This window comes from Rana temporaria, chromosome 2 (genome assembly GCF_905171775.1).
Source record: "Rana temporaria chromosome 2, aRanTem1.1, whole genome shotgun sequence".
In the NCBI taxonomy this organism is placed as follows: Eukaryota; Metazoa; Chordata; class Amphibia; order Anura; family Ranidae; genus Rana; species Rana temporaria.
In genome coordinates, this window is record NC_053490.1 from 40,259,625 (window position 1) to 40,281,297 (window position 21,673).

At 45.3% G+C, this 21,673-nt stretch overlaps 1 protein-coding gene across 5 annotated transcripts in view; it reads right to left on the minus strand.

Moving 5' to 3' along the window:
- The window catches only part of NOX4 (NADPH oxidase 4), a 333,977-nt gene that overhangs the window by 52,899 nt on the left and 259,405 nt on the right, over window positions 1–21,673 (minus strand). The window lies entirely within an intron of this gene.

Below are 21,673 nucleotides of genomic sequence, written 5' to 3' on the forward strand. Positions count from 1 at the left end.
TTGTAAAGCAAAATTAATGGACTTCTATATAAAAGGGTAAGTTCACCTTCACAGAAAAATCTGTAAGGTAAACTTACACTGGACCCTCTCCCCATCGCACCCGGTTCTGCAATACCTGAAGCCCGTGATCTCCCACACTGACACATCGTAAAGCCGCTTTACCAGTCCGGGGATCAGAAATCCCCCGCACACTTCCGGTTCTGGCGTTGTATGTAGGAGATGAGGAGACCGGAGGCTCCGATAATAACAACAAAACCTGGGGAATGCCCAGGGAAAAACCAAGCCCTGCACACATATCGGCTTACAAAACCCCGGTTCTGCTCCGGAACGGCCGGCCAGTCGGTCATCCGTCCTCCCCGCATCGCAGTGGATGGAGCGGTATCTCACCCAGCCGTGATCGAGCCCCGGAGCCAGCGTGAGCGACGCTTCTTCCCCCCAATCAGAGGACACAGGTCCTTCAAAGATGGCGGCCGCAGCACAAGCCCGTCTCCCTCACACTCCGCGCTACAGTCACTAACACAGGGCTGCCTTCCTGCCAGTGAGATGTCACACAAGGCCATGGACACTATTGTGGCGAGGCACCAGGAGCCAGACAGCTCTTATGATAAAATAGCGCAAGCTGTGGCTGCCCTGCTCTCTCCCACTATAACAGCTGCAGTAGAGAGAGCGGTGGCGGAGGGCATATAACAACCGCGGAGGGAAATAGGAGAGCACACACAGAGGCTGAACACGGCTGAACAGCGCATATCCTCAGTGGAAGATGACCAATACAATATGAACACTCAGTGCCGATCCTGACCTCCCTGAGGCCCTAAGCAAAATGACATGGCACATTAAAAATGAGAAGCGGGGGGCGCTGACGACAGTGACATGTCACATTAAAGAAAGTTGAGAAGCGGGGGGAGGGGATGTTCTGCTGTCGGAAATGACATCTTACATTAAATTAAGAAACAGGGGGTGCTGACTTCTTACCTCTTCTCCCATGCAGCCAGCGAGTTGAGAAGCGGGGTGAGGGGGCGAAAATGACCTCTGACCAGGCGGGGCCTCTAGTAACTTGGGGGGCCCTTTGCAGCTTTGAGGGGCCCTAAGCGGCTTGCATAGTGAGCCAATGGGGCGGATCGGCCCTGTGAACACTGCACTAGAAAAATTCATACAAGACCAACAACATATGCACAATCATTTGGAAGACGTCGAGAATCGTTCCAGGTGGAACAATCTGCGGATCATTGGCCTCCCTGAATCCCACAAACAGGGTTCTTTGATGGACCTTTGTGCCTCCACCATTCCTGAGGCCCTTGGCATAACCCACAGATGCACGGTGGAAAGGGCACACCGGATCGGAGCGCTAGCAGATGATTGCAATCGCCTGAGGACCGTAATTGCGAAGTACCTAAATTATGCTGACCGCACAGACATTTTACAGAACTTTCGCAAGGCACGGTCGATGTTGATAGAAGGTCATAAACTTTTAATTTTCGCTGACTACTCAGCGGAGGTCTCCCACAAACACAAGGAATTCCAACCAATATGCGCCGAGCTGTTCAAAAGAGGCATCCAATTTACATTAGCATACCCTGCAATCGGAAACAGCTCACCTTCCAGTCTTTGGATAAGGCACATGCTTTTCTGCAGTCGTTTTCTCCTAGGCAAGGCGCATCTGACACCTACGTGGACAAGGTGAAACAGGGACCAAGGGAGCAAAGGAGCCCCAGGAGGGACCCTCCTAAACGCCTGAAGCCTTCCGCTGCACTTGTTCAGCAGGACTGCAGTTGAGCATTATTCAGGGCAGTAATTGTAAACCCAGTGATGTGAAGGCATACACCGACTGGTTAGGTACCAAGGCCCACGCCATTGTGGGTCTCATGTTTGTAGGTCCTTCTTCAATGGACCTAAAGAAACACATATGATCTCTTTAGTCTCTGTTCACTTAGTTAATATACAAGGTTGTTCAGTTCTTGTTTATTATTATATGTTTTGATTCTCTCTCCCTCTGCGGGAACCTTATGCAGTTTCATTACAGGGTGGGCCATGAACAGCTCTACGAAGGCATAAGTAACTAGGGCTTAATTCCTGGCTTGGCTGCTCCACCAGTGGAGCAGTGCCCGACTCTGTGCATACATCACACTACTTTCTGGGCAAGTGGTACTATCCGGTGGTGGAATTGCATTCCTGAAAAAGTGAAGTTACGAATTCTTTTATTTCTTATTGTTAATTTTTTCTCTCTCTTTCCTTTATTCTCCCCTAACATACCTTATTTTCTTACGAAAGGATGGTTCCTCCAATATCATAAATGGAAGCCTGATGGGATGCACCTCATAGTGACCCGCGTCTCCTCTCAGCAGGTAACTTTCATTTACAAATTCGTGTGCTTCTTCTCTCCTAGCTGATTGATGCACCCGATCCAAATAACATCTTGGAATGCTAAGGGTCTACGCTCCCCGATAAAACGCAAGAAGATACTCAGGCACCTAAAAAGGTTAAAAACTGACATAACTATATTCCAGGAGTCGCACCTGGTGGAAAGCGACTTCTTCCGCACGAGGAAGCTTTGGGTAGGGAAAGTAATAGGCTCTGCATCCAAGGGCCAAGGGCACTCTCATACTTCTGCATAAAAACTTAGCTCATGATATAGTATCTGTTGACAAGGATGAGGAGGGCAGATTAGTTTACATTCATCTTAAATTTCCGACTAGTGAAATCAGAGTATCCAATGTATATGCTCCTAATTCTCCCGACCAGATTTACTTTACCGACTTAACATCTAGTTTGTCAAAAGACTGTAATGTCCCCCACCTTATAGGGAGGGATTTTAACTCAACCATTAACGATGTTAAATGTTTGGGTCACTTTTATTCATATTACAAGGAATGTAAACATCCCTTGTAATAGAAAAAAAAAGTATGACAGGACCTCTTAAATGTGAGATCTGGGGTCAAAAAGACCTCAGATCTCACATTTACACTTAAATGAAATAAAAAATGTAATTAAATTAAAATACTTTTTTTTTTTATTCTTTTTTTTACCCTTTAACCACTTAAGCCCTGGACCATTTTGAAGCTAAAGGACCAGGCCCCCTTTTTGCGATTCGGCACTGCGTCGCTTTAACTGACAATTGCCCGGTCGTGCGACGTGGCTCCCAAGCAAAATTGACATCCTTTTTTCCCACAAATAGAGATTTCTTTTGGTGATATTCGATCACCTTGGCGTTTTTTTTTTTTTTTTGCGCTATAAACAATTTAAAATAAAATGCAATATTTTTTGCTTTTTGCTATAATAAACATCCCCCAAAAATATATATAAAAAAATATTTTCCTCAGTTTAGGCTGATACGTATTTTGTTAAAAAAAATATCGCAATAAGCGTTTATTGATTGGTTTGCGCAAACGTTATAGCATCTACAAAATAGGGGATAGTTTTATGGCATTTTTATGAATATTTTTTTACTAGTTATGGCGGCGATCAGCGATTTTTATTGTGACTGCGACATTATGGCGGACACATCAGACACTTTTGACACTATTTTGGGGCCACTGTCATTTTTACAGCAAAAAGTGCTATAAAAATGCACTGATTACTGTGAAAATGACACTGGCAGTGAAGGGTTTAACCTGTTGGGCCCGCTGAAGGGGTTAAGTGTTTCCTAGGGAGTGATTACTACTGTGTGGGGGCGTGTGACATCACTGATCGGCGTTCCCTATGACAGGGAACAGACGATCAGTGGCAGTCACACTAGGAAGAACGGGGAAAGGTTTGTTTACACTTACCTCTCCCCGTTCTTCAGCTCCACAGGCGCGGTCACGGAGCACAGGACCAGGTCGCGAGCGCGCCGCCAGCGCGTTTGTGACCCATGGCTGGGCTCTTAAAGGCGACGTACATGTACGTGCTTATGCCCAGCCGTACCCTTCTGCCGACATATATCGGTGTGAAAGGGGTCCTTAAGCGGTTAAGACCATTGGGCGGAAGTGACGTTTGACGTCGCTTCTGTCATCCAATGTTATGGAGCCCAGTGGGGGCCATTATTCCCTGTCATGGGAGAGGACGCGATCGTCTCCGCCGCTACCGACGGCTCCGGTAAGCGGCAGAGATGACTGTAGCGCAGCGGCGCGGCCTCTTCCACCCCCGATAAAGTGATCTTGCAGTGAATTTGACGCAGAGACCACTTTTATCATAAAGAGGACCACCTGCCGTTTCTGCTGCTGCCATACCAACGGTATTTAGCATCAAAGTACCGATGTACAGCTACGGCGATTCGCGGCAAGTGGTTAAGGAATCAGGCCTCTCGCTTTATGATAGCCATAAGGTCCTGTAGACTGAAAAGTATGACGCCATATCTTTTCATTTGCCTCTGTGATGATTTTCCTCACATTTAAATAGCTTTACAGTGTCTTTCAAGGTAGTCAAGGAACCATGACCTAAGATTGACTAGGATAATGTGCCTATGCATGTTCATGTATATATACTTGTAATTAAGCAAAGTAAAGAACTAGAGCCTATTGACACATGCATTCATTTGGGTCTTTTATATCCGTCTGAAGTGTAGCTTTAAATACAAGTTTGATGTGTAATTTGCTTTTTAGGGCAAGGCAACAATTACAAAATCTTCCACCTCTACTTAGATCCATTTAAAAAAAAAAAACATTATAAACAGGGAAAATATGCCTGCAGCACATTATCACTGATAACAGATAATGAGATTATGAGTCTAACCAATTTACTATTAATGTATCTTCTAATATCATGTTGAATTTAATAGAATAATCATTTTTTTCAATCAAAGTCTTCCCATCAGAACAAATGACGGGACAAATAAGACTATAATAGGGTTGATAATCTCTGATCTAGGAAACAGATGAGGTTCATATTAGTATATGTTCCTTTGGGAGTCAGAGATTTATATGCAGATTTAACTACGTTTGTGTGTATGTACATATCACACAGGTGATGCTATTCTGGGTCTTTGCACTAGAGCAGGGGTCTCAAAACTTTTGAAACAAAGGGCCAGTTTTCTCAGTGGAAATAGAAAATGGGGTCATTGGAAGTAATAGTGCCCCATCTTTGGTGTCAGATGGAAAAATAGTGCCTTATTGTTGGAATCGGTGGGAGGAATTGCCCCTCATCGTTGGAATCAGTGGGAAAAATTGCCCCTCATTGGAATTAGTGGAAATAATTTACCCTCATTATTGGAATAAGTAAAAGGAATTGCCCCTCCTTATTGCTGTCAGTAGAAGGAATTGTCCCTCATTATCAATGTCAGTGGGAGGAAGAGTCCCTCATCATTGGTGCCAATGGGAGAAAGAGTCCCTCATCATTGGTGCCAGTGGGAGGAAGAGTCCCTCATCATTGGTGCCAGTGGGAGGAAGAGTCCCTCATCATTGGTGCCAGTGGGAGGAAGAGTCCCTCATCATTGGTGCCAGTGGGAGGAAGAGTCCATCATCACTGGTCTCAGTGGGGAGAAGAGTCCCTCATCATTGGTGCCAGTGGGAGGAAGAGTCCCTCATTATTGGCATCAGTGGGAGGACGAGTCCCTCATCATTGGTGCCAGTGGGAGGAAGAGTCCCTCATCACTGGTCTCAGTGGGATGAAGAGTCCCTCATCATTGGTGCCAGTGGGAGGAAGAGTCCCTCATCATTGGCATCAGTGGGAGGAAGAGTCCCTCATCATTGGTGCCAGTGGGAGGAAGAGTCCCGTATCATTGGTGCCAGTGGGAGGAAGAGTCCTTGATCATTGGTGTCAGTGGGAGGAAGAGTCCCTCATCACTGGTGTCAGTGGGAGGAAGAGTCCCTCATCATTGGTGCCAGTGGGAGGAAGAGTCCCTCATCATTGGTGCCAGTGGGAGGAAGAGTCCCTCATCATTGGTGCCAGTGGGAGGAAGAGTCCCTCATCATTGGCATCAGTGGGAGGAGGAGTTCCTCATCATTGGCGTCAGTAGAAAAAATTGTTCCCCTACCATTGGTGTTCAGTGGGAGAAATAGTGCCCTGAGGGCCAGATAAAGGTAAGCAAAGAACCACAGTTTTGGAGACCACTGCACTAGAGGATGTAAGGAAAGGGAACATTCTGTTACCTGTCAACCAATTAACCACTTAACCACCAGCCGCCGTCATATAACGGCGGCAAGGTGGTTGCTTAACTGGGGGTCGCCGTTATTTAACGGCGCCCACCAGAAGCAGTAATGCGCGCCGCCTCGGGCGCGCACACTGAAAATTCTGTGCGCGCCGGGTCTATGAGACCCGGCGCTACACAGATCTCGGTAATTGACCGACAACCGCGGTCTTTTACCATGTGATCGCGCCGTCCAATGACGGCGCGATCACAGGTAAACAAACCGGCGTCATTTGATGACGCCGGTTCCTCCCTCCTCTCGCTGTACCGATCGGTACAGTGTGAGAGGAGAGCGCGGATGGCAGCAGCAGTGTGGGATGGATCTGTGACTATTGCAGTCACAGATCCATCCATCCCTGCTCAGCCATCCCTGCATTAACCCCTGCAATACTCTGCCTTCCCTGTGCAATACTCTGCAATGCTCTGCCTTCCCTGCGCAATTACTCTGCAATACCCCCTGCGCAATAATCTGCAATACTCTGCAAAAACCCCGCGCAATACTCTGCAAAAACCCCGCGCAATACTCTGCAAAAACCCCGCGCAATACTCTGCAAAAACCCCGCCCAATACTCTGCAAAAACCCCGCCCAATACTCTGCAAAAACCCCGCGCAATACTCTGAAATACCCCCGCGCAATACTCTGAAATACCCCCGCGCAATACTCTGCAATACCCCCGCGCAATACTCTGCAGTACCCCCTGCCAGTACTCTGCAGTACCCCTTGCGCAATACTCTGCAGTACCCCCGCACAATACTCTGAAATACCCCCCGCGCAATACTCTGCAGTACCCCCGCGCAATACTCTGCAATACCCCCCGCGCAATACTCTGCAATACCCCCCGCGCAATACTCTGCAATACCCTCCACACAATACTCTGCAATACCCCCGCACCATACTCTGCAATACCCCCGCACCAATACTTTGCAATACCCCCCGCACAATACTCTGCAATACCTCCCGCACAATACTCTGCAATACCCCCGCACCAATACTCTGCAATACCCCCGCACCAATACTCTGCAATACCCCCGCACCAATACTCTGCAATACCCTCCGCACCATACTCTGCATTACCCTCCGCACCATACTCTGCAATACCCCCCACACAATACTCTGCAATACCCCCCACACAATACTCTGCAATACCCCCGCACCAATACTCTGCAATACCCTCCGCACCATACTCTGCAATACCCTCCGTACCATACTCTGCAATACCCCCCACACAATACTCTGCAATACCCCCCACACAATACTCTGCAATACCCCCGCACCAATACTTTGCAATACCCCGGCCAATACTTTGCAATACCCCGGCCAATACTTTGCAATACCCCCGCACCAATACTTTGCAATACCCCCGCACCAATACTCTGCAATACCCCGGCCAATACTCTGCAATACCCCAACACCAATACTTTGCAATACCCCGGCCAATACTCTGCAATACCCAGAAAATACTCTGGGGGAAAAAAATGTGTTTTAACCACTTCCCGCCCACGTCATATGAGGTCCTTGACTTTGTGCAGGGATATCTAAATGATGCCTGCAGCTACAGGCATCATTCAGATATCATTTTTTTCAGCCAGCGATTCTCTACACCATAAGAACGATCATGGCGGCTGTTCCGCCTCTTGATCGTTCTTACGGGAGGCAAAAGTGGACGTCCCCACTCCCTTCGCCCTCCGGTGCTTCTTCTGACTCACCGCTGCGATCGAAGCCAGGATCGTTTTTTTTTTTTTGGTTTTTTTCAGGCTTCCCAGCCTAGAGGTGAGATGTGGGGTCTTATTGACCCCACATCTCACTGTAAAGAGGACCTGTCATGCTATATTCCTATTACAAGGGATGTTTCCATTCCTTGTAATTGGAATAAAAGTGATCAAAACATTTATTTTTGGGGAAAAACGTGTCAAACTAAAATAAATAAAGTAAAATGAACAATAAAAATAAAAAATAAATATTTAAAGCGCCCCTGTTCCCGCGTGCGTATACAGAAGCGAATGTGCACGTAAGTCCCGCCCACATATGAAAACGGTGTTCAAACCACACATGTGGGGTATCGCTGCGAACGTTAGAGCGAGAGCAATCATTTTGGCCCCAGACCTCCTCTGTAACTAAAAACATGTAACCAGTAAAAACATTTAAAACGTCACCTATGGGGATTTTTAAGTAGCGAAGTTTGGCGCCATTCCACAAGCGTGTGCAATATTGAAGGGTGACATGTTGGGTATCTATTTACTCGGCGTAACTTCATCTTTCATATTATGCAAAAACATTGGGCTAACTTTAATGTTTTTTTTTTTAAAAAGCACAAAACTGTTTTATTTCCCAAAAAAATGCGTTCGAAAAATTGCTGTGCAAATACCATGCGCGATAAAAAGTTGCAACGACCGCCATTGTATTCTCTAGGGTCTTTGCTAAAAAAGCATATATAATGTTTTGGGGTTCTATGTAATTTTCTATCAAATAAATGATGATTTTTACATGTAGGAGAGAAATGTCAGAACTGGTCTGGGTGCTCCAGAACGCCTGATGGTGCTCCCTGCATGTCGGGCCTCTGTATGTGGCCACGCTGTGTAAAAGTCTCACACATGTGGTATCGCCATACTCGGGCGGAATAGCAGAATGTGTTTTGGGGTGTATTTTGTGGTATGAATATGCTGTGTGCGAGAAATAACCTGCTAATATGAAACTTTTGTGGAAAAAAAATAAAAATAAAAAAAACCTTGATTTTGCAAAGAATTGTGGGAAAAAATTACAACTTCAAAAAACTCACCATGCCTCTTTCTAAATACCTTGGAATGTCTTCTTTCCAAAAAGGGGTCATTTGGGGGGTATTTGTACTTTTCTGGCATGTTAGGGTCTCAAGAAATGAGAAAGGCCGTCAGTACTTCAGATGTGATCAAATTGATCAATTTTCAGTAATTGGTACCATAGCTTGTAGACCCTATAACTTTCACCCAGACTAAATAATAACTAAATTTTTTTTTTTTTTAACCAAAGATATGTAGCAGTATACATTTTAGGCCAAATTTATGAAGAAAAATTCATTTTTTGCAAAATTTTATAATAGAAATGAAAAAAAAATCATTTTTTTACAAAATTTTCGTTCTTTTTTCATTATTAGCGGAAAAAATAAAAACCGCAGAGGTGATCAAATACCACCAAAAGAAAGCTCTATTTGTGGGAAAAAAAGGACAAAAATTTCATTTGGTTACAGTGTTGTATGACTGAGTTATTGTCATTCAAAATGTGAGAGCACCGAAAGCTGAAAATTGGTCTGGTTATTAAGGGTGTTTAAGTGCCCAGTTGTCAAGTGGTTAAAAGAGTTGTGAAGGAAAAAAATGTTTCACCTTAATGCAATCTATGCATTAAGGTGAAAAAACATCTGATGATGCCCCCCCCCCCCCCCCAGCCCCCATTTTACTTACCTGACCCCTCGAAAGTCCCGCGTTCGTTCCCGAGATCCTCTTCGCTGCTCAGCCTGGCCGCTTATTGGCTAGAGCGGATGGATGGAGAGAAGCGCAGCCATTGGCTGGCGCTGCTGTCAATCACATCCAGTGATGCAGTGCTATAGCCGCTCGCTGTATCACGGGAGCGCGCCCGCAAGGACTCATCACCATGCGAGCTCTCTCGCATGAATGTGGTGAGCTCTTGCGGGGAGGACCACAGACAGCCGCCAAGGGACCCCAGAAGACGTGGATCGGAGCCACTCTGTGCAAAATGAACTGCACAGTGGAGGTAAGTATAAGGCCCCGTACACACGACAGAGTTTCTCGGCAGAATTCACCGAGAAACTCGGTCAAAACCCGTATTCGATGGAGCCGCCGAGGAGCTTGACGAGAAAATAGAGAACATGTTCTCTATTTTCTCGTTGTTCTATGGGAGAAGGCGGCCCGCCGAGCTCCTCGGCGGCTTCATCCTTCATCCTTTGCACGTCGAGTTCCTCGGCCGTGTGTTTATTAACCCTTTAAATTCCAGATGACGTTTTTTCTAGGACAGTTGAGTATAAGAGCATCATCCTGTAGGGATTGGCCTAGATATTTTTTTTAATTTTTTCATAAAGAAGGAATCGATCAAAACTTGGCAGGCAAAGGTGATTCTGCACCAGTGGGTATTTTCTGGATTGAGGGTCAGTTCCCACCACATGCAGTCCAGTGTGTTGTTTTTTTCTGCATCAAAAACACATGGAAAGTAGGTTATATGGTTTCCAATGGCATAGTTCACACCAGTGCAGTCAGTTCCAGGGATTTCCAGTTTCAGAAGAAGAGTAGCTGCATTTTAACTGCACTGGACTGTACAGAAACACAGTTCAGAAACACACCAGAATGAACTGGAACGCATCAAAAATGCATTAAAAATGCACAGGACCCCAGTACAGTAAAACAAAAAAAGAAGAAAAAAAGCAACTGGAATGCACACGAAAACACACCAAAAACGCACTAAAAATGCGTTAAAACGCATCGGGAGCTGACCTGGAGTGCGTTTTTGTGGTGTGAACCAGCCCTGAAAGTAAAGCTAAAGTTTTTTTTTTTTTAAATAACAAACATGTTATACTTACCTGCTCTGTGCAATAGTATTGGACAGAGCACTCCCAAACCTCCATCAGTGATCTAGGATCCTCCTCTGCTCCGTCTGCCCCCATAGCAAGCACTTGCAGCAAAGCACAAATTGCATTTTAGAACACTGTTGCACACAGATCTGAACTCATATATGCACTGTAGTGTGTTACCAGTCCATGTTAATATAATATACTGCAATTACACTATACAAAGCATGCTGGAGTGGGAAATAAATGCACATAAACAAGCAGTGCAATAAAACAGTATTAATGGATCCTGAAGGGATCTCATGGAAATTGAAATATAGGAGCAGATATTGATTGCTTTTTTTTCCTTTTTTTATGTAATCTTTATTTATGACAGGATAAAGAGAATAATGACAACGATTGCTTGTGTGGACATTTTAGAAAAGTAAGAACAGAATGATAAGAATAAACAGACTGAAACAAGCGCCATCATATAATATATGCCATAGTAATGCAGAACAAACATTTCCTGGGGACAAGCTATAAGGCTGGCACATAATTTAACCAATGTTGGTATAGTCTGTATCCGTTGGACACATATGAACTCCTTGATTAGTAGGCCTGTCTAAACAAACAGGTCTATCGCAAATCCGTCCTGACCTATGACGGAGGAGGGGGGCACAAAAGGCCTCCATCCAACCTCTTCCAACCACAAGCCCACCACAAGGCAAGCAGGAACAGAGCAATGTTCACGTGCGAACCCCATCTCCTGATTTAGGAGGGGGAGAAGGGGTTCGCCACTAGGGAGAGTGTGTCGCATAAGATAACGGGGCAATGCTGCCAAGTTTCACAATTAGAATACACATATTTGGATCTGAAACACAAAAATAAAATAAAAGGGAGAAATGAAAAGGGGGGGAGAGCCCTCTCCTCCAGGCACGTACCTATGCTTACACTAGGAAAGTCGTGATGATCGCTTACACCAATGACCATTGCCACAAAGGGGGAATAAGAAAGAGAATGGCCCATTAAAGGCTAAGAGGTATGTCTAATCAGGTGTGTTATGCTGTCCAAGGTGTACTCTAAGTGATGGTTATGCTAGTTCCAATAATGCAACATCTAGGCTAGATGAGATGTGCCCCGGATCACAGGTATGTGCCACAATGCCCAAATGCAATTAAAACGTTATGCCACCCATTGTTCTGCTTCCCTAATCTCCTACACTATCCAAATCCATTCCTCAGGGCTTAGAACATGGGCACACTTCCAATAAACTGGGAGCTGGTGTCTGGCTTAATTAAAAAGATGTGGCAAAATGCTTTTCTTATAGCGACTGACTGGCATTGGGAGAATATACTGTAGAAAAGGAACTGCAACGGAGAGAAAGGAATGTCCAGGTGAAAGCAGTAAGATACTGCTGCATGTTCAGAATCCATTACTGCTGCATGTTCAGAATCCATTACTGCTGCAGGTTCAGAATCCATTACTGCTGCAGGTTCAGGATCCATTACTGCTGCATGTTCAGGATCCATTACAGCTGCATGTTCAGGATCCATTACTGCTGCATGTTCAGGATCCATTACTGCTGCATGTTCAGGATCCATTACTGCTGCATGTTCAGGATCCATTACTGCTGCATGTTCAGGATCCATTACTGCTGCATGTTCAGGATCCATTACTGCTGCAGGTTCAGGATCCATTACTGCTGTAGGTTCAGGATCCATTACTGCTGCATGTTCAGGATCCATTACTGCTGCATGTTCAGGATCCTCTACTGCTGCAAGTTTGTGAGTGTGAGGCCTTAGGTGACCGCCTAATTTGCCTAATTAGAGAGCCACTTCTGCAGTAATGGATCCTGAACATGCAGCGGCAATGGATCCTAAACATACAGCAGTAATGGATCCTGAACATGCAGCAGTAATGGATCCTGAACATGCAGCAGTAATTGTTACTGGACATGCTATAGTATATGTTGTATATGTTCTGTAACATAAAACAATATCTAACCCCAAACATGCATCAGTAGCTGACTTGAAACATGCAGCAATAACTGACTAGAAATATACAGCAGTGAAGTCCTGGGGCACCTTACATCAGGGGCGGATCCAGGGGGGCAACAGGGCAATTGCCACCCCATAGAAATTAGTTTTAGTTGCGGAATTCGTGGGCACCAGTCAGTCTGAGCAGGCAGCTCCGAGAAATTAGTTTTAGTTGCAGAATTCGCGGGCGCTGAAGAGTCTGAGCGGGCGGCTCTGCACCGAGTGAGAGTCAGAGAGTGGCGGTCAGCTGGTTGGCTCTGTGCTCTGTGGGTGTGCGGGCGGTTGGCCAATCAACAAGCCTGGGGGAGCAGAGAGATGACATCAATCCGCAACGTGTGGCAGGTGACGTGGCAAGTGACAATCCGCAACATGTGGCAAGTGACAATCTACATCTGGTGACGTGGCAAGTGACAATCCGCAACATGTGGCAGGTGATGTGGCAAGTGACAATCCGCAACATGTGGCAGGTGACGTGGCAAGTGACAATCCGCAACTTGTGGCAGGTGACGTGGCAAGTGACAATCCGCAACATGTGGCAGGTGACATGTCAAGTGACAATCCGCAACTTGTGGCAGGTGACGTGTCAAGTGACAATCCGCAACTTGTGGCAGGTGACGTGGCAAGTGACAATCCGCAACATGTGGCAAGTGACAATCCGCAACATGTGGCAGGTGACGTGGCAAACCGCAACATGTGGCAAGTGACAATCCGCAACATGTGGCAGGTGACGTGGCAAACCGCAACATGTGGTAGGTTACGTGGCAAGTGACAATCCACAACATGTGGCAAGTGACAATCCGCAACATGTGGCAGGTGACGTGGCAAGTGACAATCCGCAACTTGTGGCAGGTGACGTGGCAAGTGACAATCCGCAACTTGTGGCAGGTGACGTAGCAAGTGCAATCTGCAACGTGTGGCAGGTGACGTGACAATCCACCACATGTGGCAGGTGATGTGGCAAGTGACAATTCGCAACTTGTGGCAGGTGATGTGGCAAGTGACAATCCGCAACATGTGGCAGGTGACGTGGCAAGTGACAATCCGCAACATGTGGCAGGTGACGTGGCAAGTGACAATCTGCATCTGGTGGCAGGCAAGTGACAATTCGCAACGTGTGGCAGGCGATGTGGTAAGTGACAAGCTGCAAGTGGTGGCAGGTGACGGTGCAAGTGACACACTCGGGGCTCCCACTGATTCTACATTATGGCGAGTTGTTGAACCATTTCATTTTATATTACAATGTAATTATACAAATAATGCGCTTCTATCATCCTGACACCATAACAACCATGGTGCTGTCATCAATAAAGCGCTAACACCAGTGATTTCCCTGATAAATTGCCCCCCCCAAAAATATTTTCTGGTAGTGCCCCTCCCGAGACTAGACTCTGGATCTGCCCCTGCCTTACATACACGTACGTATTCCAGGTCAGTGACTCACCAAGGATATCAAACCCAGAAGTTGCAACTTAAAAAAAGTCAGCTCTACCAGCGACTAACTGGAAGTATGAGTATTGCTTGCCATTATCACTCAGCATCAGCATCTCACAGCAGAAGAATCATGGAAAATAGGCAGAGTCCCCCCATAATACTGCTACTTGTATTTACAAAGAGGCTGCAGTGTCAGTAGACTTGTGAAAAAAAAAGAGAAAAACTCAATAGTACAGTGATTAGCATGTGAGAAATAAACAAAATGTGGGATGTGAATATAGAATGTCAGTTTCCTTGACAAGTAGCAATTCCGTCTGTGCCTTCATAGAGGATGACACAAATTTCAATAAGAACATTTTCGCAGCGACGGCAATCTGAGGCCTGACAAAGAATATGCTAAATGCACTTTTAAAAAGGCAATATGATGAGCATTTCATGTGTCACTCCCACGACAGTGAGAAGAACTAGAGTCCTAGAGAGCTGTCTTCGTTTTTCTTAGAGTGATATAAAAACAGATTCTAGAAGCTGCACTATATCCATAGGAGTGGACATGTGAATTATGTATGCCTAATGTACAAAATACACTAACCATACCAAAATAAATCTGTCACATGTTGCAATCTGTGTCAACGCTAGGGAGAGTTACCCTCACTTCCTGCAAAGGTATTTTTTGTTGTGCCCGGAGTTAAGCTTTAAAGTGGATGTAAACCCAAAAGTCCTTGCCAAGGACAGCCCACACAGGGGAGGAGGGTAGAGTGGGTGTGGGTGTATGATGTGAACCAATCAATGTATGCTTTGTGATTTCATATGGTTAATAAAACTAAAGTGAGGAGGGCTTGCTCTTCCTGTTGGGACTGAAGCTGAGAGAGGTGTGCATGTGAAATCATTTTGTCTGGATTACATGCTCTCAGTAATTTGAATCAGGCCGCAGGAATGGGTTAGCCCTGAGATTGTCAGGATATCAATAAATTAGTCCATATCACTAGTAGCTCAGGACTGGAAATTTTCAGCCCTGTTATTTGCATATTCCAACATTGGCCATGCAACATTCATAGTGCCTTAGTGACTCCAACTCCTATTTACTTTACGGGAGCACCGACATTGCACAGATAAAAATAAGGAATGCAGAGGCGTAGCTTGAAGTTTATGGGCCCCAATGCAAAAGTTGTCCTGGGGCCCCTCACTACCAACTGCCCCTTCCACTGCGCACCAAGGGCCAGATTCTCAGAGCAAGTACGCCGGCGTATCTACTGATACACCGGCGTACTTTCAAATTTGAATCCTCAAACCAAGATATGACGGCTTCTGGCTTCGATCCGACAGGCGTACGGCTTCGTACGCCTTCGGATCGTAGGTGCAATACTTCGGCGCCCGCTGGGTGGAGTTCGCGTGTCGTTTTCCGCGTCGGGTATGCTAATTCGCTTTTTCCGTCGATCCACGAAGGTACGCGCGGCCGTCGCATTCTTTTACGTCGTCGCTAGTCGGCTTTTCCCGGCGTATAGTTAAAGCTGCTGTTTTGTGGCGTATAGATAGACTTGCCATGTTAAAGTATGGCCGTCGTTCCCGCGTCAAATTTTAATTGGACTCCAGCTCTAGGATTTTGTAGAGGAAATCAAATGTAATATGACAGCTGGGGGCAGAGCTGTGGGCCCCCTGGGGCTAGGGGTGGAGTCACAGTTGCAGCCCCTGCAACCCCTGATGCTACACCCATGAACTAACGGCTGAGAACAAAGCTCACCTGGAGGTTACTCCAATCCTTCAGAATAGTACTGTTAGGTTGCTTGTAGAAAATTGATATAAAGCAAGTAATGTTTCTGATTTAGAGAATCACTTTTGGGGTGTTCTTCAGTGCCAGGGGGCAGCAGGCACTCGTTATTGCACAGTGAGAATATTCAACCATCTGTGAAGAGGAAAGTACTGCACGTCCAACAATGTCCAAATTGGAAAAATAACGCAACAGGCCATGGGGCTTGGTGTCATGGAAGGATGTGCAGCTATCATCTTGAAAGTTATTCTTGGGGAGATACCTGCTCTATGGTCACCCTTACCCTCATGACAAAAGGGCATGAAAAAAAACTTGTTTGCCTTTGAAGAATCCATCTATAATAATACAGTCAGGTGGGGGTCAGATTTTTTTATTTAGGTTGCCTCCACTCAGAATGTCTGGGGTATATCCAGTGCTAGTTCATCGCATTCAGCTGGACATCTATGATGTTGAAAACATTTTTCTACTTGTTCTACGTGTGTCAGAAAAATGAAGGAGTGACTTGGACAAGCTATGAAACATCTTCAGTACTACAGTCCAGTTAAATGTGATCAACTACCACTAGATATAACATGACCCAAATAACGAGAACCTTCACAGATAATGCCTGGAGAAGTGCCAGCGTTAAATGCCACCCTGTGTGTGTATAATCCTGATATAAACTCATGAACCCTTGATTTCAAAATTGCTTTTCAAAACTGGATTAAAATTCTAGCCAAATAACACTGCTATGTAAATATATGTACCATTCACATTCCCTAAGTGGATTGCAGATAATGTTGAAAATAGCTGTGGGAAGCGATCAGTATGGAAGGAATGTCCCCTCTCTTGATCCTTCACTCTGAACATGAACTGTGAGATGAATCTGCTGTATTAACTGACCAACACATTTACATCAATGTCATGCATACTCTTCCCCTTTAGGCAGATTTTGACAAAGAAAAAAAAACCCTCTATGTCAGCCTTTTTCAACCTTTTTATATGGAGGAACCCTTGAATTAACTTTCCAGCCTTAAAGCGGGAGTTCACCCGAAAAACAATTTTTAACATTAGATTGAGGCTCATTTTGTGAAGCAGAATCAGGTGTTTTTTTTTTAAATCGAAGCAGTACTTACCGTTTTAGAGATAGATCTTCTCCGCCGCTTCCGGGTATGGGCTGCGGGACTGGGCGTTCCTATTTGATTGACAGGCTTCCGACAGTCGCATACATCGCGTCACGAGTAGCCGAAAGAAGCCGAACGTCGGTGCGGCTCTATACGGCGCCTGCGCACCGACGTTCGGCTACTTTCGGAAAATCGTGACGCGCTGTATGCGACCGTCGGAAGCCTGTCAATCAAATAGGAACGCCCAGTCCCGCAGCCCATACCCGGAAGCAGCGGAGAAGATCTATCTCTAAAACGGTAAGTACTGCTTCGATTTAAAAAAAAACTCCTGATTCTGCTTCACAAAATGAGCCTCAATCTAATGTTAAAAATTAAGTTTTTGGGTGAACCTCCACTTTAAGAAATTTCTGCTAATCTACAGTAAGGATGAGCCGAACACCCCTCGTTTTGGTTTGCACCAGAACTCGCGAACAGGCAAAAAATCTGTTTAAACACGCGTTAAAGTCTATGGGATACATACATGACAAATCAAAAGTGCTAATTTTAAATGCTTATATGCATGGTATTGTCATAAAAAGCGTTTGGGGACCTGCACCAGGGGATATGTATCAATGCAAAAAAAAAGTTTTAAAAACTGCATATTTTTCGTGATTTTAATAATGCTTAACTAGTAACCACCTGTTGGGTGGAGAATAACTACACCTACCAACACCCTGGTATAGGAGTTGATGAGATCATCCAAATTCTGGTACTTACATTAACTGACTTATTAACAAAATACATCTAATGCATTCATAAATCAAAGCTGCATTAATATGTGCCTGGAATTAAGCTTTCACTGTATTTTTACATAGAACTAGGAAGAGTACTTTAAGTTGGGTCGATAACAGTCTCCTGTGGGGGAGCACTCTGAGCCAGTCAGGACTCTACACTCTAATGCCGCGTACACACGATCGGACATTCCGACATCAAAACCGTAGATTTTTTTCCGACGGATGTTCGCTCAAACTTGTCTTCCCATACACACGGTCACACAAATGTTGTCGGAAATTGCGAACGTCAAGAACGCAGTGATGTACAACACTACGACTACAACTATTCATGGTACAGGAGGTCACTCTTCTCTAAGCTCACAGTCCAGGACAGGGGAATGGGCAGTATCTAAAAACATACAAATCCCAACGCACACATTCCTGTAGAATTGGCTGTCCATCTATTGTGGTGCTGAGCTGAGAAAAGGTGAGGATGTGAAATCTCTCTGGTTTGCATGCTCTCACCTTATTAATTTGAATCAAACGGCAGAATGGGTAATCCTGAGGTTGTATCAGGGCCTCATCCACATCACTATGTGTAGTAACCAATGGCTGGAGCCGTGTCAAGTCAAAGCCAAAAATTTCACCAGAACACCAAGGATCCTACATCCCTTTATGCTCATATCCTACATCCCTTTATGCTCAGCCAACTATGGTGAGCAGTTAGCCTGCAATGATTATTGCTCCCATCTGCCTGATGCCTTGTGGGCTGCATGACCTCACCGTCTATGCTGGTGACCCCCATAAAACCTGTTACCTGTTGCAACATTTTAATGTAATATCTGGTTTATTGATTTATATATATTTCACCTATACCCCCTGAAGAAGACTGTTTCGCAGTTGAAACACGTTCAAAACAATTAGTGGCTATACAATTAATAAAGTTCATATATGCCATGATATTTCTACTCCTAATTAGGAGACACAAGCAATAGACATGTCATGATGTCTAGACTAGAGGAATTGTAACCTTGTTTTTTAATAAATATGTTTTTACATTGATACTACAAAATGTATGTGCTTATGTGAATTTTGGCTGCATTAAAGTCCCATGGGAGATGAGCATGTTGTATCCGAGAGCCTATGAGAGCTGCCTCATTCCAAGTTACCTCTGGCACTTATATCACAAAAGCACACAGTCACCAGAAATCAATTTAGGGTCATTAGTCAAAAGTCCTTAGGACAACTGCCACCTTCCAGTTTTCTCCAGACATAATCCAGCGAGTGAGACAGTTCTTCTCTAGACCAGTTCTGCAGTCAGTCACAGATTACTTCCAGATCCTAGCTCTACCACCACTAAAACCTCACAGAAACAGAACGGTGACACGGTCCACAGGCTTGGAACTCTCCTTCTTGGGAAAAGGCCCTCTTTCCAGGGTTCCAGACTATTTATCAGCTTCCCAGCAACCATCTGGGCACGCCTTCCCAGGATTAAGCTAGGCTCTGATCAATATTCAGGCTGGTTATTTGAATTATCCCTCCCTAAGCTCTAGAATAAGGTGACCAGATTTTTAAAATGAAAACCGGGGACATATTTTTTTTTTACTAGTAATGGCGCCAATCAGTGACTCTCTGATTGTTGACGCCGCCGGCCGCATCACAGCCTGTCAAGTCTTACTCTCCGGGCCTCGGCTACTACTGGGTGGGGAGCGGAGGAAGATCACTCCGCCAGGGAAGGCAAGGAGATAGGCAGGCCGCTGGCCGGGACTTGAGCCAAATCAGAAGAACATGCGAGTGAAGCTGAATGGGCATGCATCCGAAAATGTATGAAATATTGTCTCTTCTCCGACCAGCACATGATCATCAGAAAGGGGCACAGATAATGGAAAAAATGCACACCCCCCTTAGCTAGTAGGAGTGGCAGAATTCCTGACTGTCTTTGAAACTGCCCCAGCCCCTGTTCAAATATAATCCGGGGACAAAACTGGGGACAGACTTGGGCTGGGGACAGTGTCCTCAATCCGGGGACTGTCCCCTGAAACCAGGGATGTCTGGTCACCCTACTCTAGAAACTTCTTGTAAAGGTGGGGGGAGCAATCTAACTTCCAGCATGGGAAACCCTGAACAGACCACATCAAGTAGCCACTACTCTTTTGATTACAGAGGAAGCCAAAGACATCTACTTAGCTTCCTACGCAAGGAGGGTGCTACACTTTATTGTATATAACTGGCCTTTTTCTCAACAAAAGGGAAGAGTCTTGTATCATGGTGCAAGAACTGTAAGCACTGTGCAGTACATTGCATACTCCACACTGCTTTCCTCTGAACAATCAGATATATGTTATATACTCTATACTGCGAATCATCATTGTCATATTCATAACCAGAAGTTTCTACCACTTTCCAAAACTTTCAACTTACACCTAGTTCAAGAAATAAGACCACTTTCACTAGTTTGAATTAAAGCAGGGGTGGGGAACCTTTTTTCTGCCAAGGGCCATTTGGATTTTTGTAACATCATTCGGGGGCCGTACAAAATGATCAACTTAAAAATTAGCCTGTTATATTTGGTCAAACATTTTTTTGTATAATCTTTATTTATATACTCCATTTTTACAAATAAAGAACAAAGGAAACACAATGGACATGTGCCTATCATACAGCCTCTGTGCACATTATAAGCAGCCTGTGCCCATCATATGAAGCCTCTGTGCCCATCATACAGCCTCTGTGCACATCATATGCAGCCTGTGCCCATCATATGAAGCCTCTGTGCCTATCATACAGCCACTGTGCCCATCATATGCAGCCACTGTGCCCATCATACAGCCTCTGTGCACATTATAAGCAGCCTGTGCCCATCATATGAAGCCTCTGTGCCCATCATACAGCCTCTGTGCCCATCATATGAAGCCTCTGTGCCCATCATACAGCCTCTGTGCCCATCATACAGCCACTGTGCCCATCATACAGCCACTGTGCCCATCATATGCAGCCTCTGTGCCTATCATACAGCCTCTGTGCACATTATAAGCAGCCTGTGCCCATCATATGAAGCCTCTGTGCCCATCATACAGCCTCTGTGCACATCATATGAAGCCTCTGTGCCTCAAAAAAAAAACTTTCTACAGACCTGATATCAGCACCATGCCTGTTCCCCCTCCTCCTCGTGTACAGAACGGAGAAGGAGCTATGATACACTGACACTCTGCTCTTCTCTGCTGTACCAAGCTGCTGTCAAGGAGAGGGGAGACATGTCACTCTCAGTGCAGTCTGTGCGAATGATGTGTCCTGGTCTGGGACAGAAGTAAACCCGCACCCGCTGCACCCCGCCAGGATCGGCCCTGACTCTGCCTGTGACTCACACTGTCAGAAGGAACCGGAACTACAATGTAAACATCTGCTCCTTCTGACAGCTCCGCGGACACACACTCAGCGGCCCGGGGGGCCGGATGGAATGATTTGGCGGGCCGCAGGTTCCCCACCCCTGAATTAAAGGGTCACTAAAGGATTTTTTTTTTTTAGCTAAATAGCTTATTTTATCTTACTGCAGTCCTGGTTTCATGTCCTCATTGTTCGTTTTTGCTGTAATCCTTCTCTGTTCTGAACACTTCCTGGATGTCTGTTTCCTGATGAAAAAAGTCATGGGAGCTTTCTCTGTGGTCACTAATCAAGGAGGTGTGATTACTGTGTGTCTAAAACCCCTCAACACCAATCAGTTTTGTTTTCCAAACCATCACTGCCCTGTATTGGCTCTGTGCAGCAGAGAAACATGCAAAAACGAAACTGAAACTACAGGTACATTATATGATTGATTTTTATCTATTTTTAATCATTTTTAAAAGGAATCAGTTAACTATTATGGGGTAGATTCACGTAGAATGGCGTTTCTTTGTGCGGGCGTAACGTATCCTATTTACGTTACGCCTCCGCAACTTTTACAGGCAAGTGCCG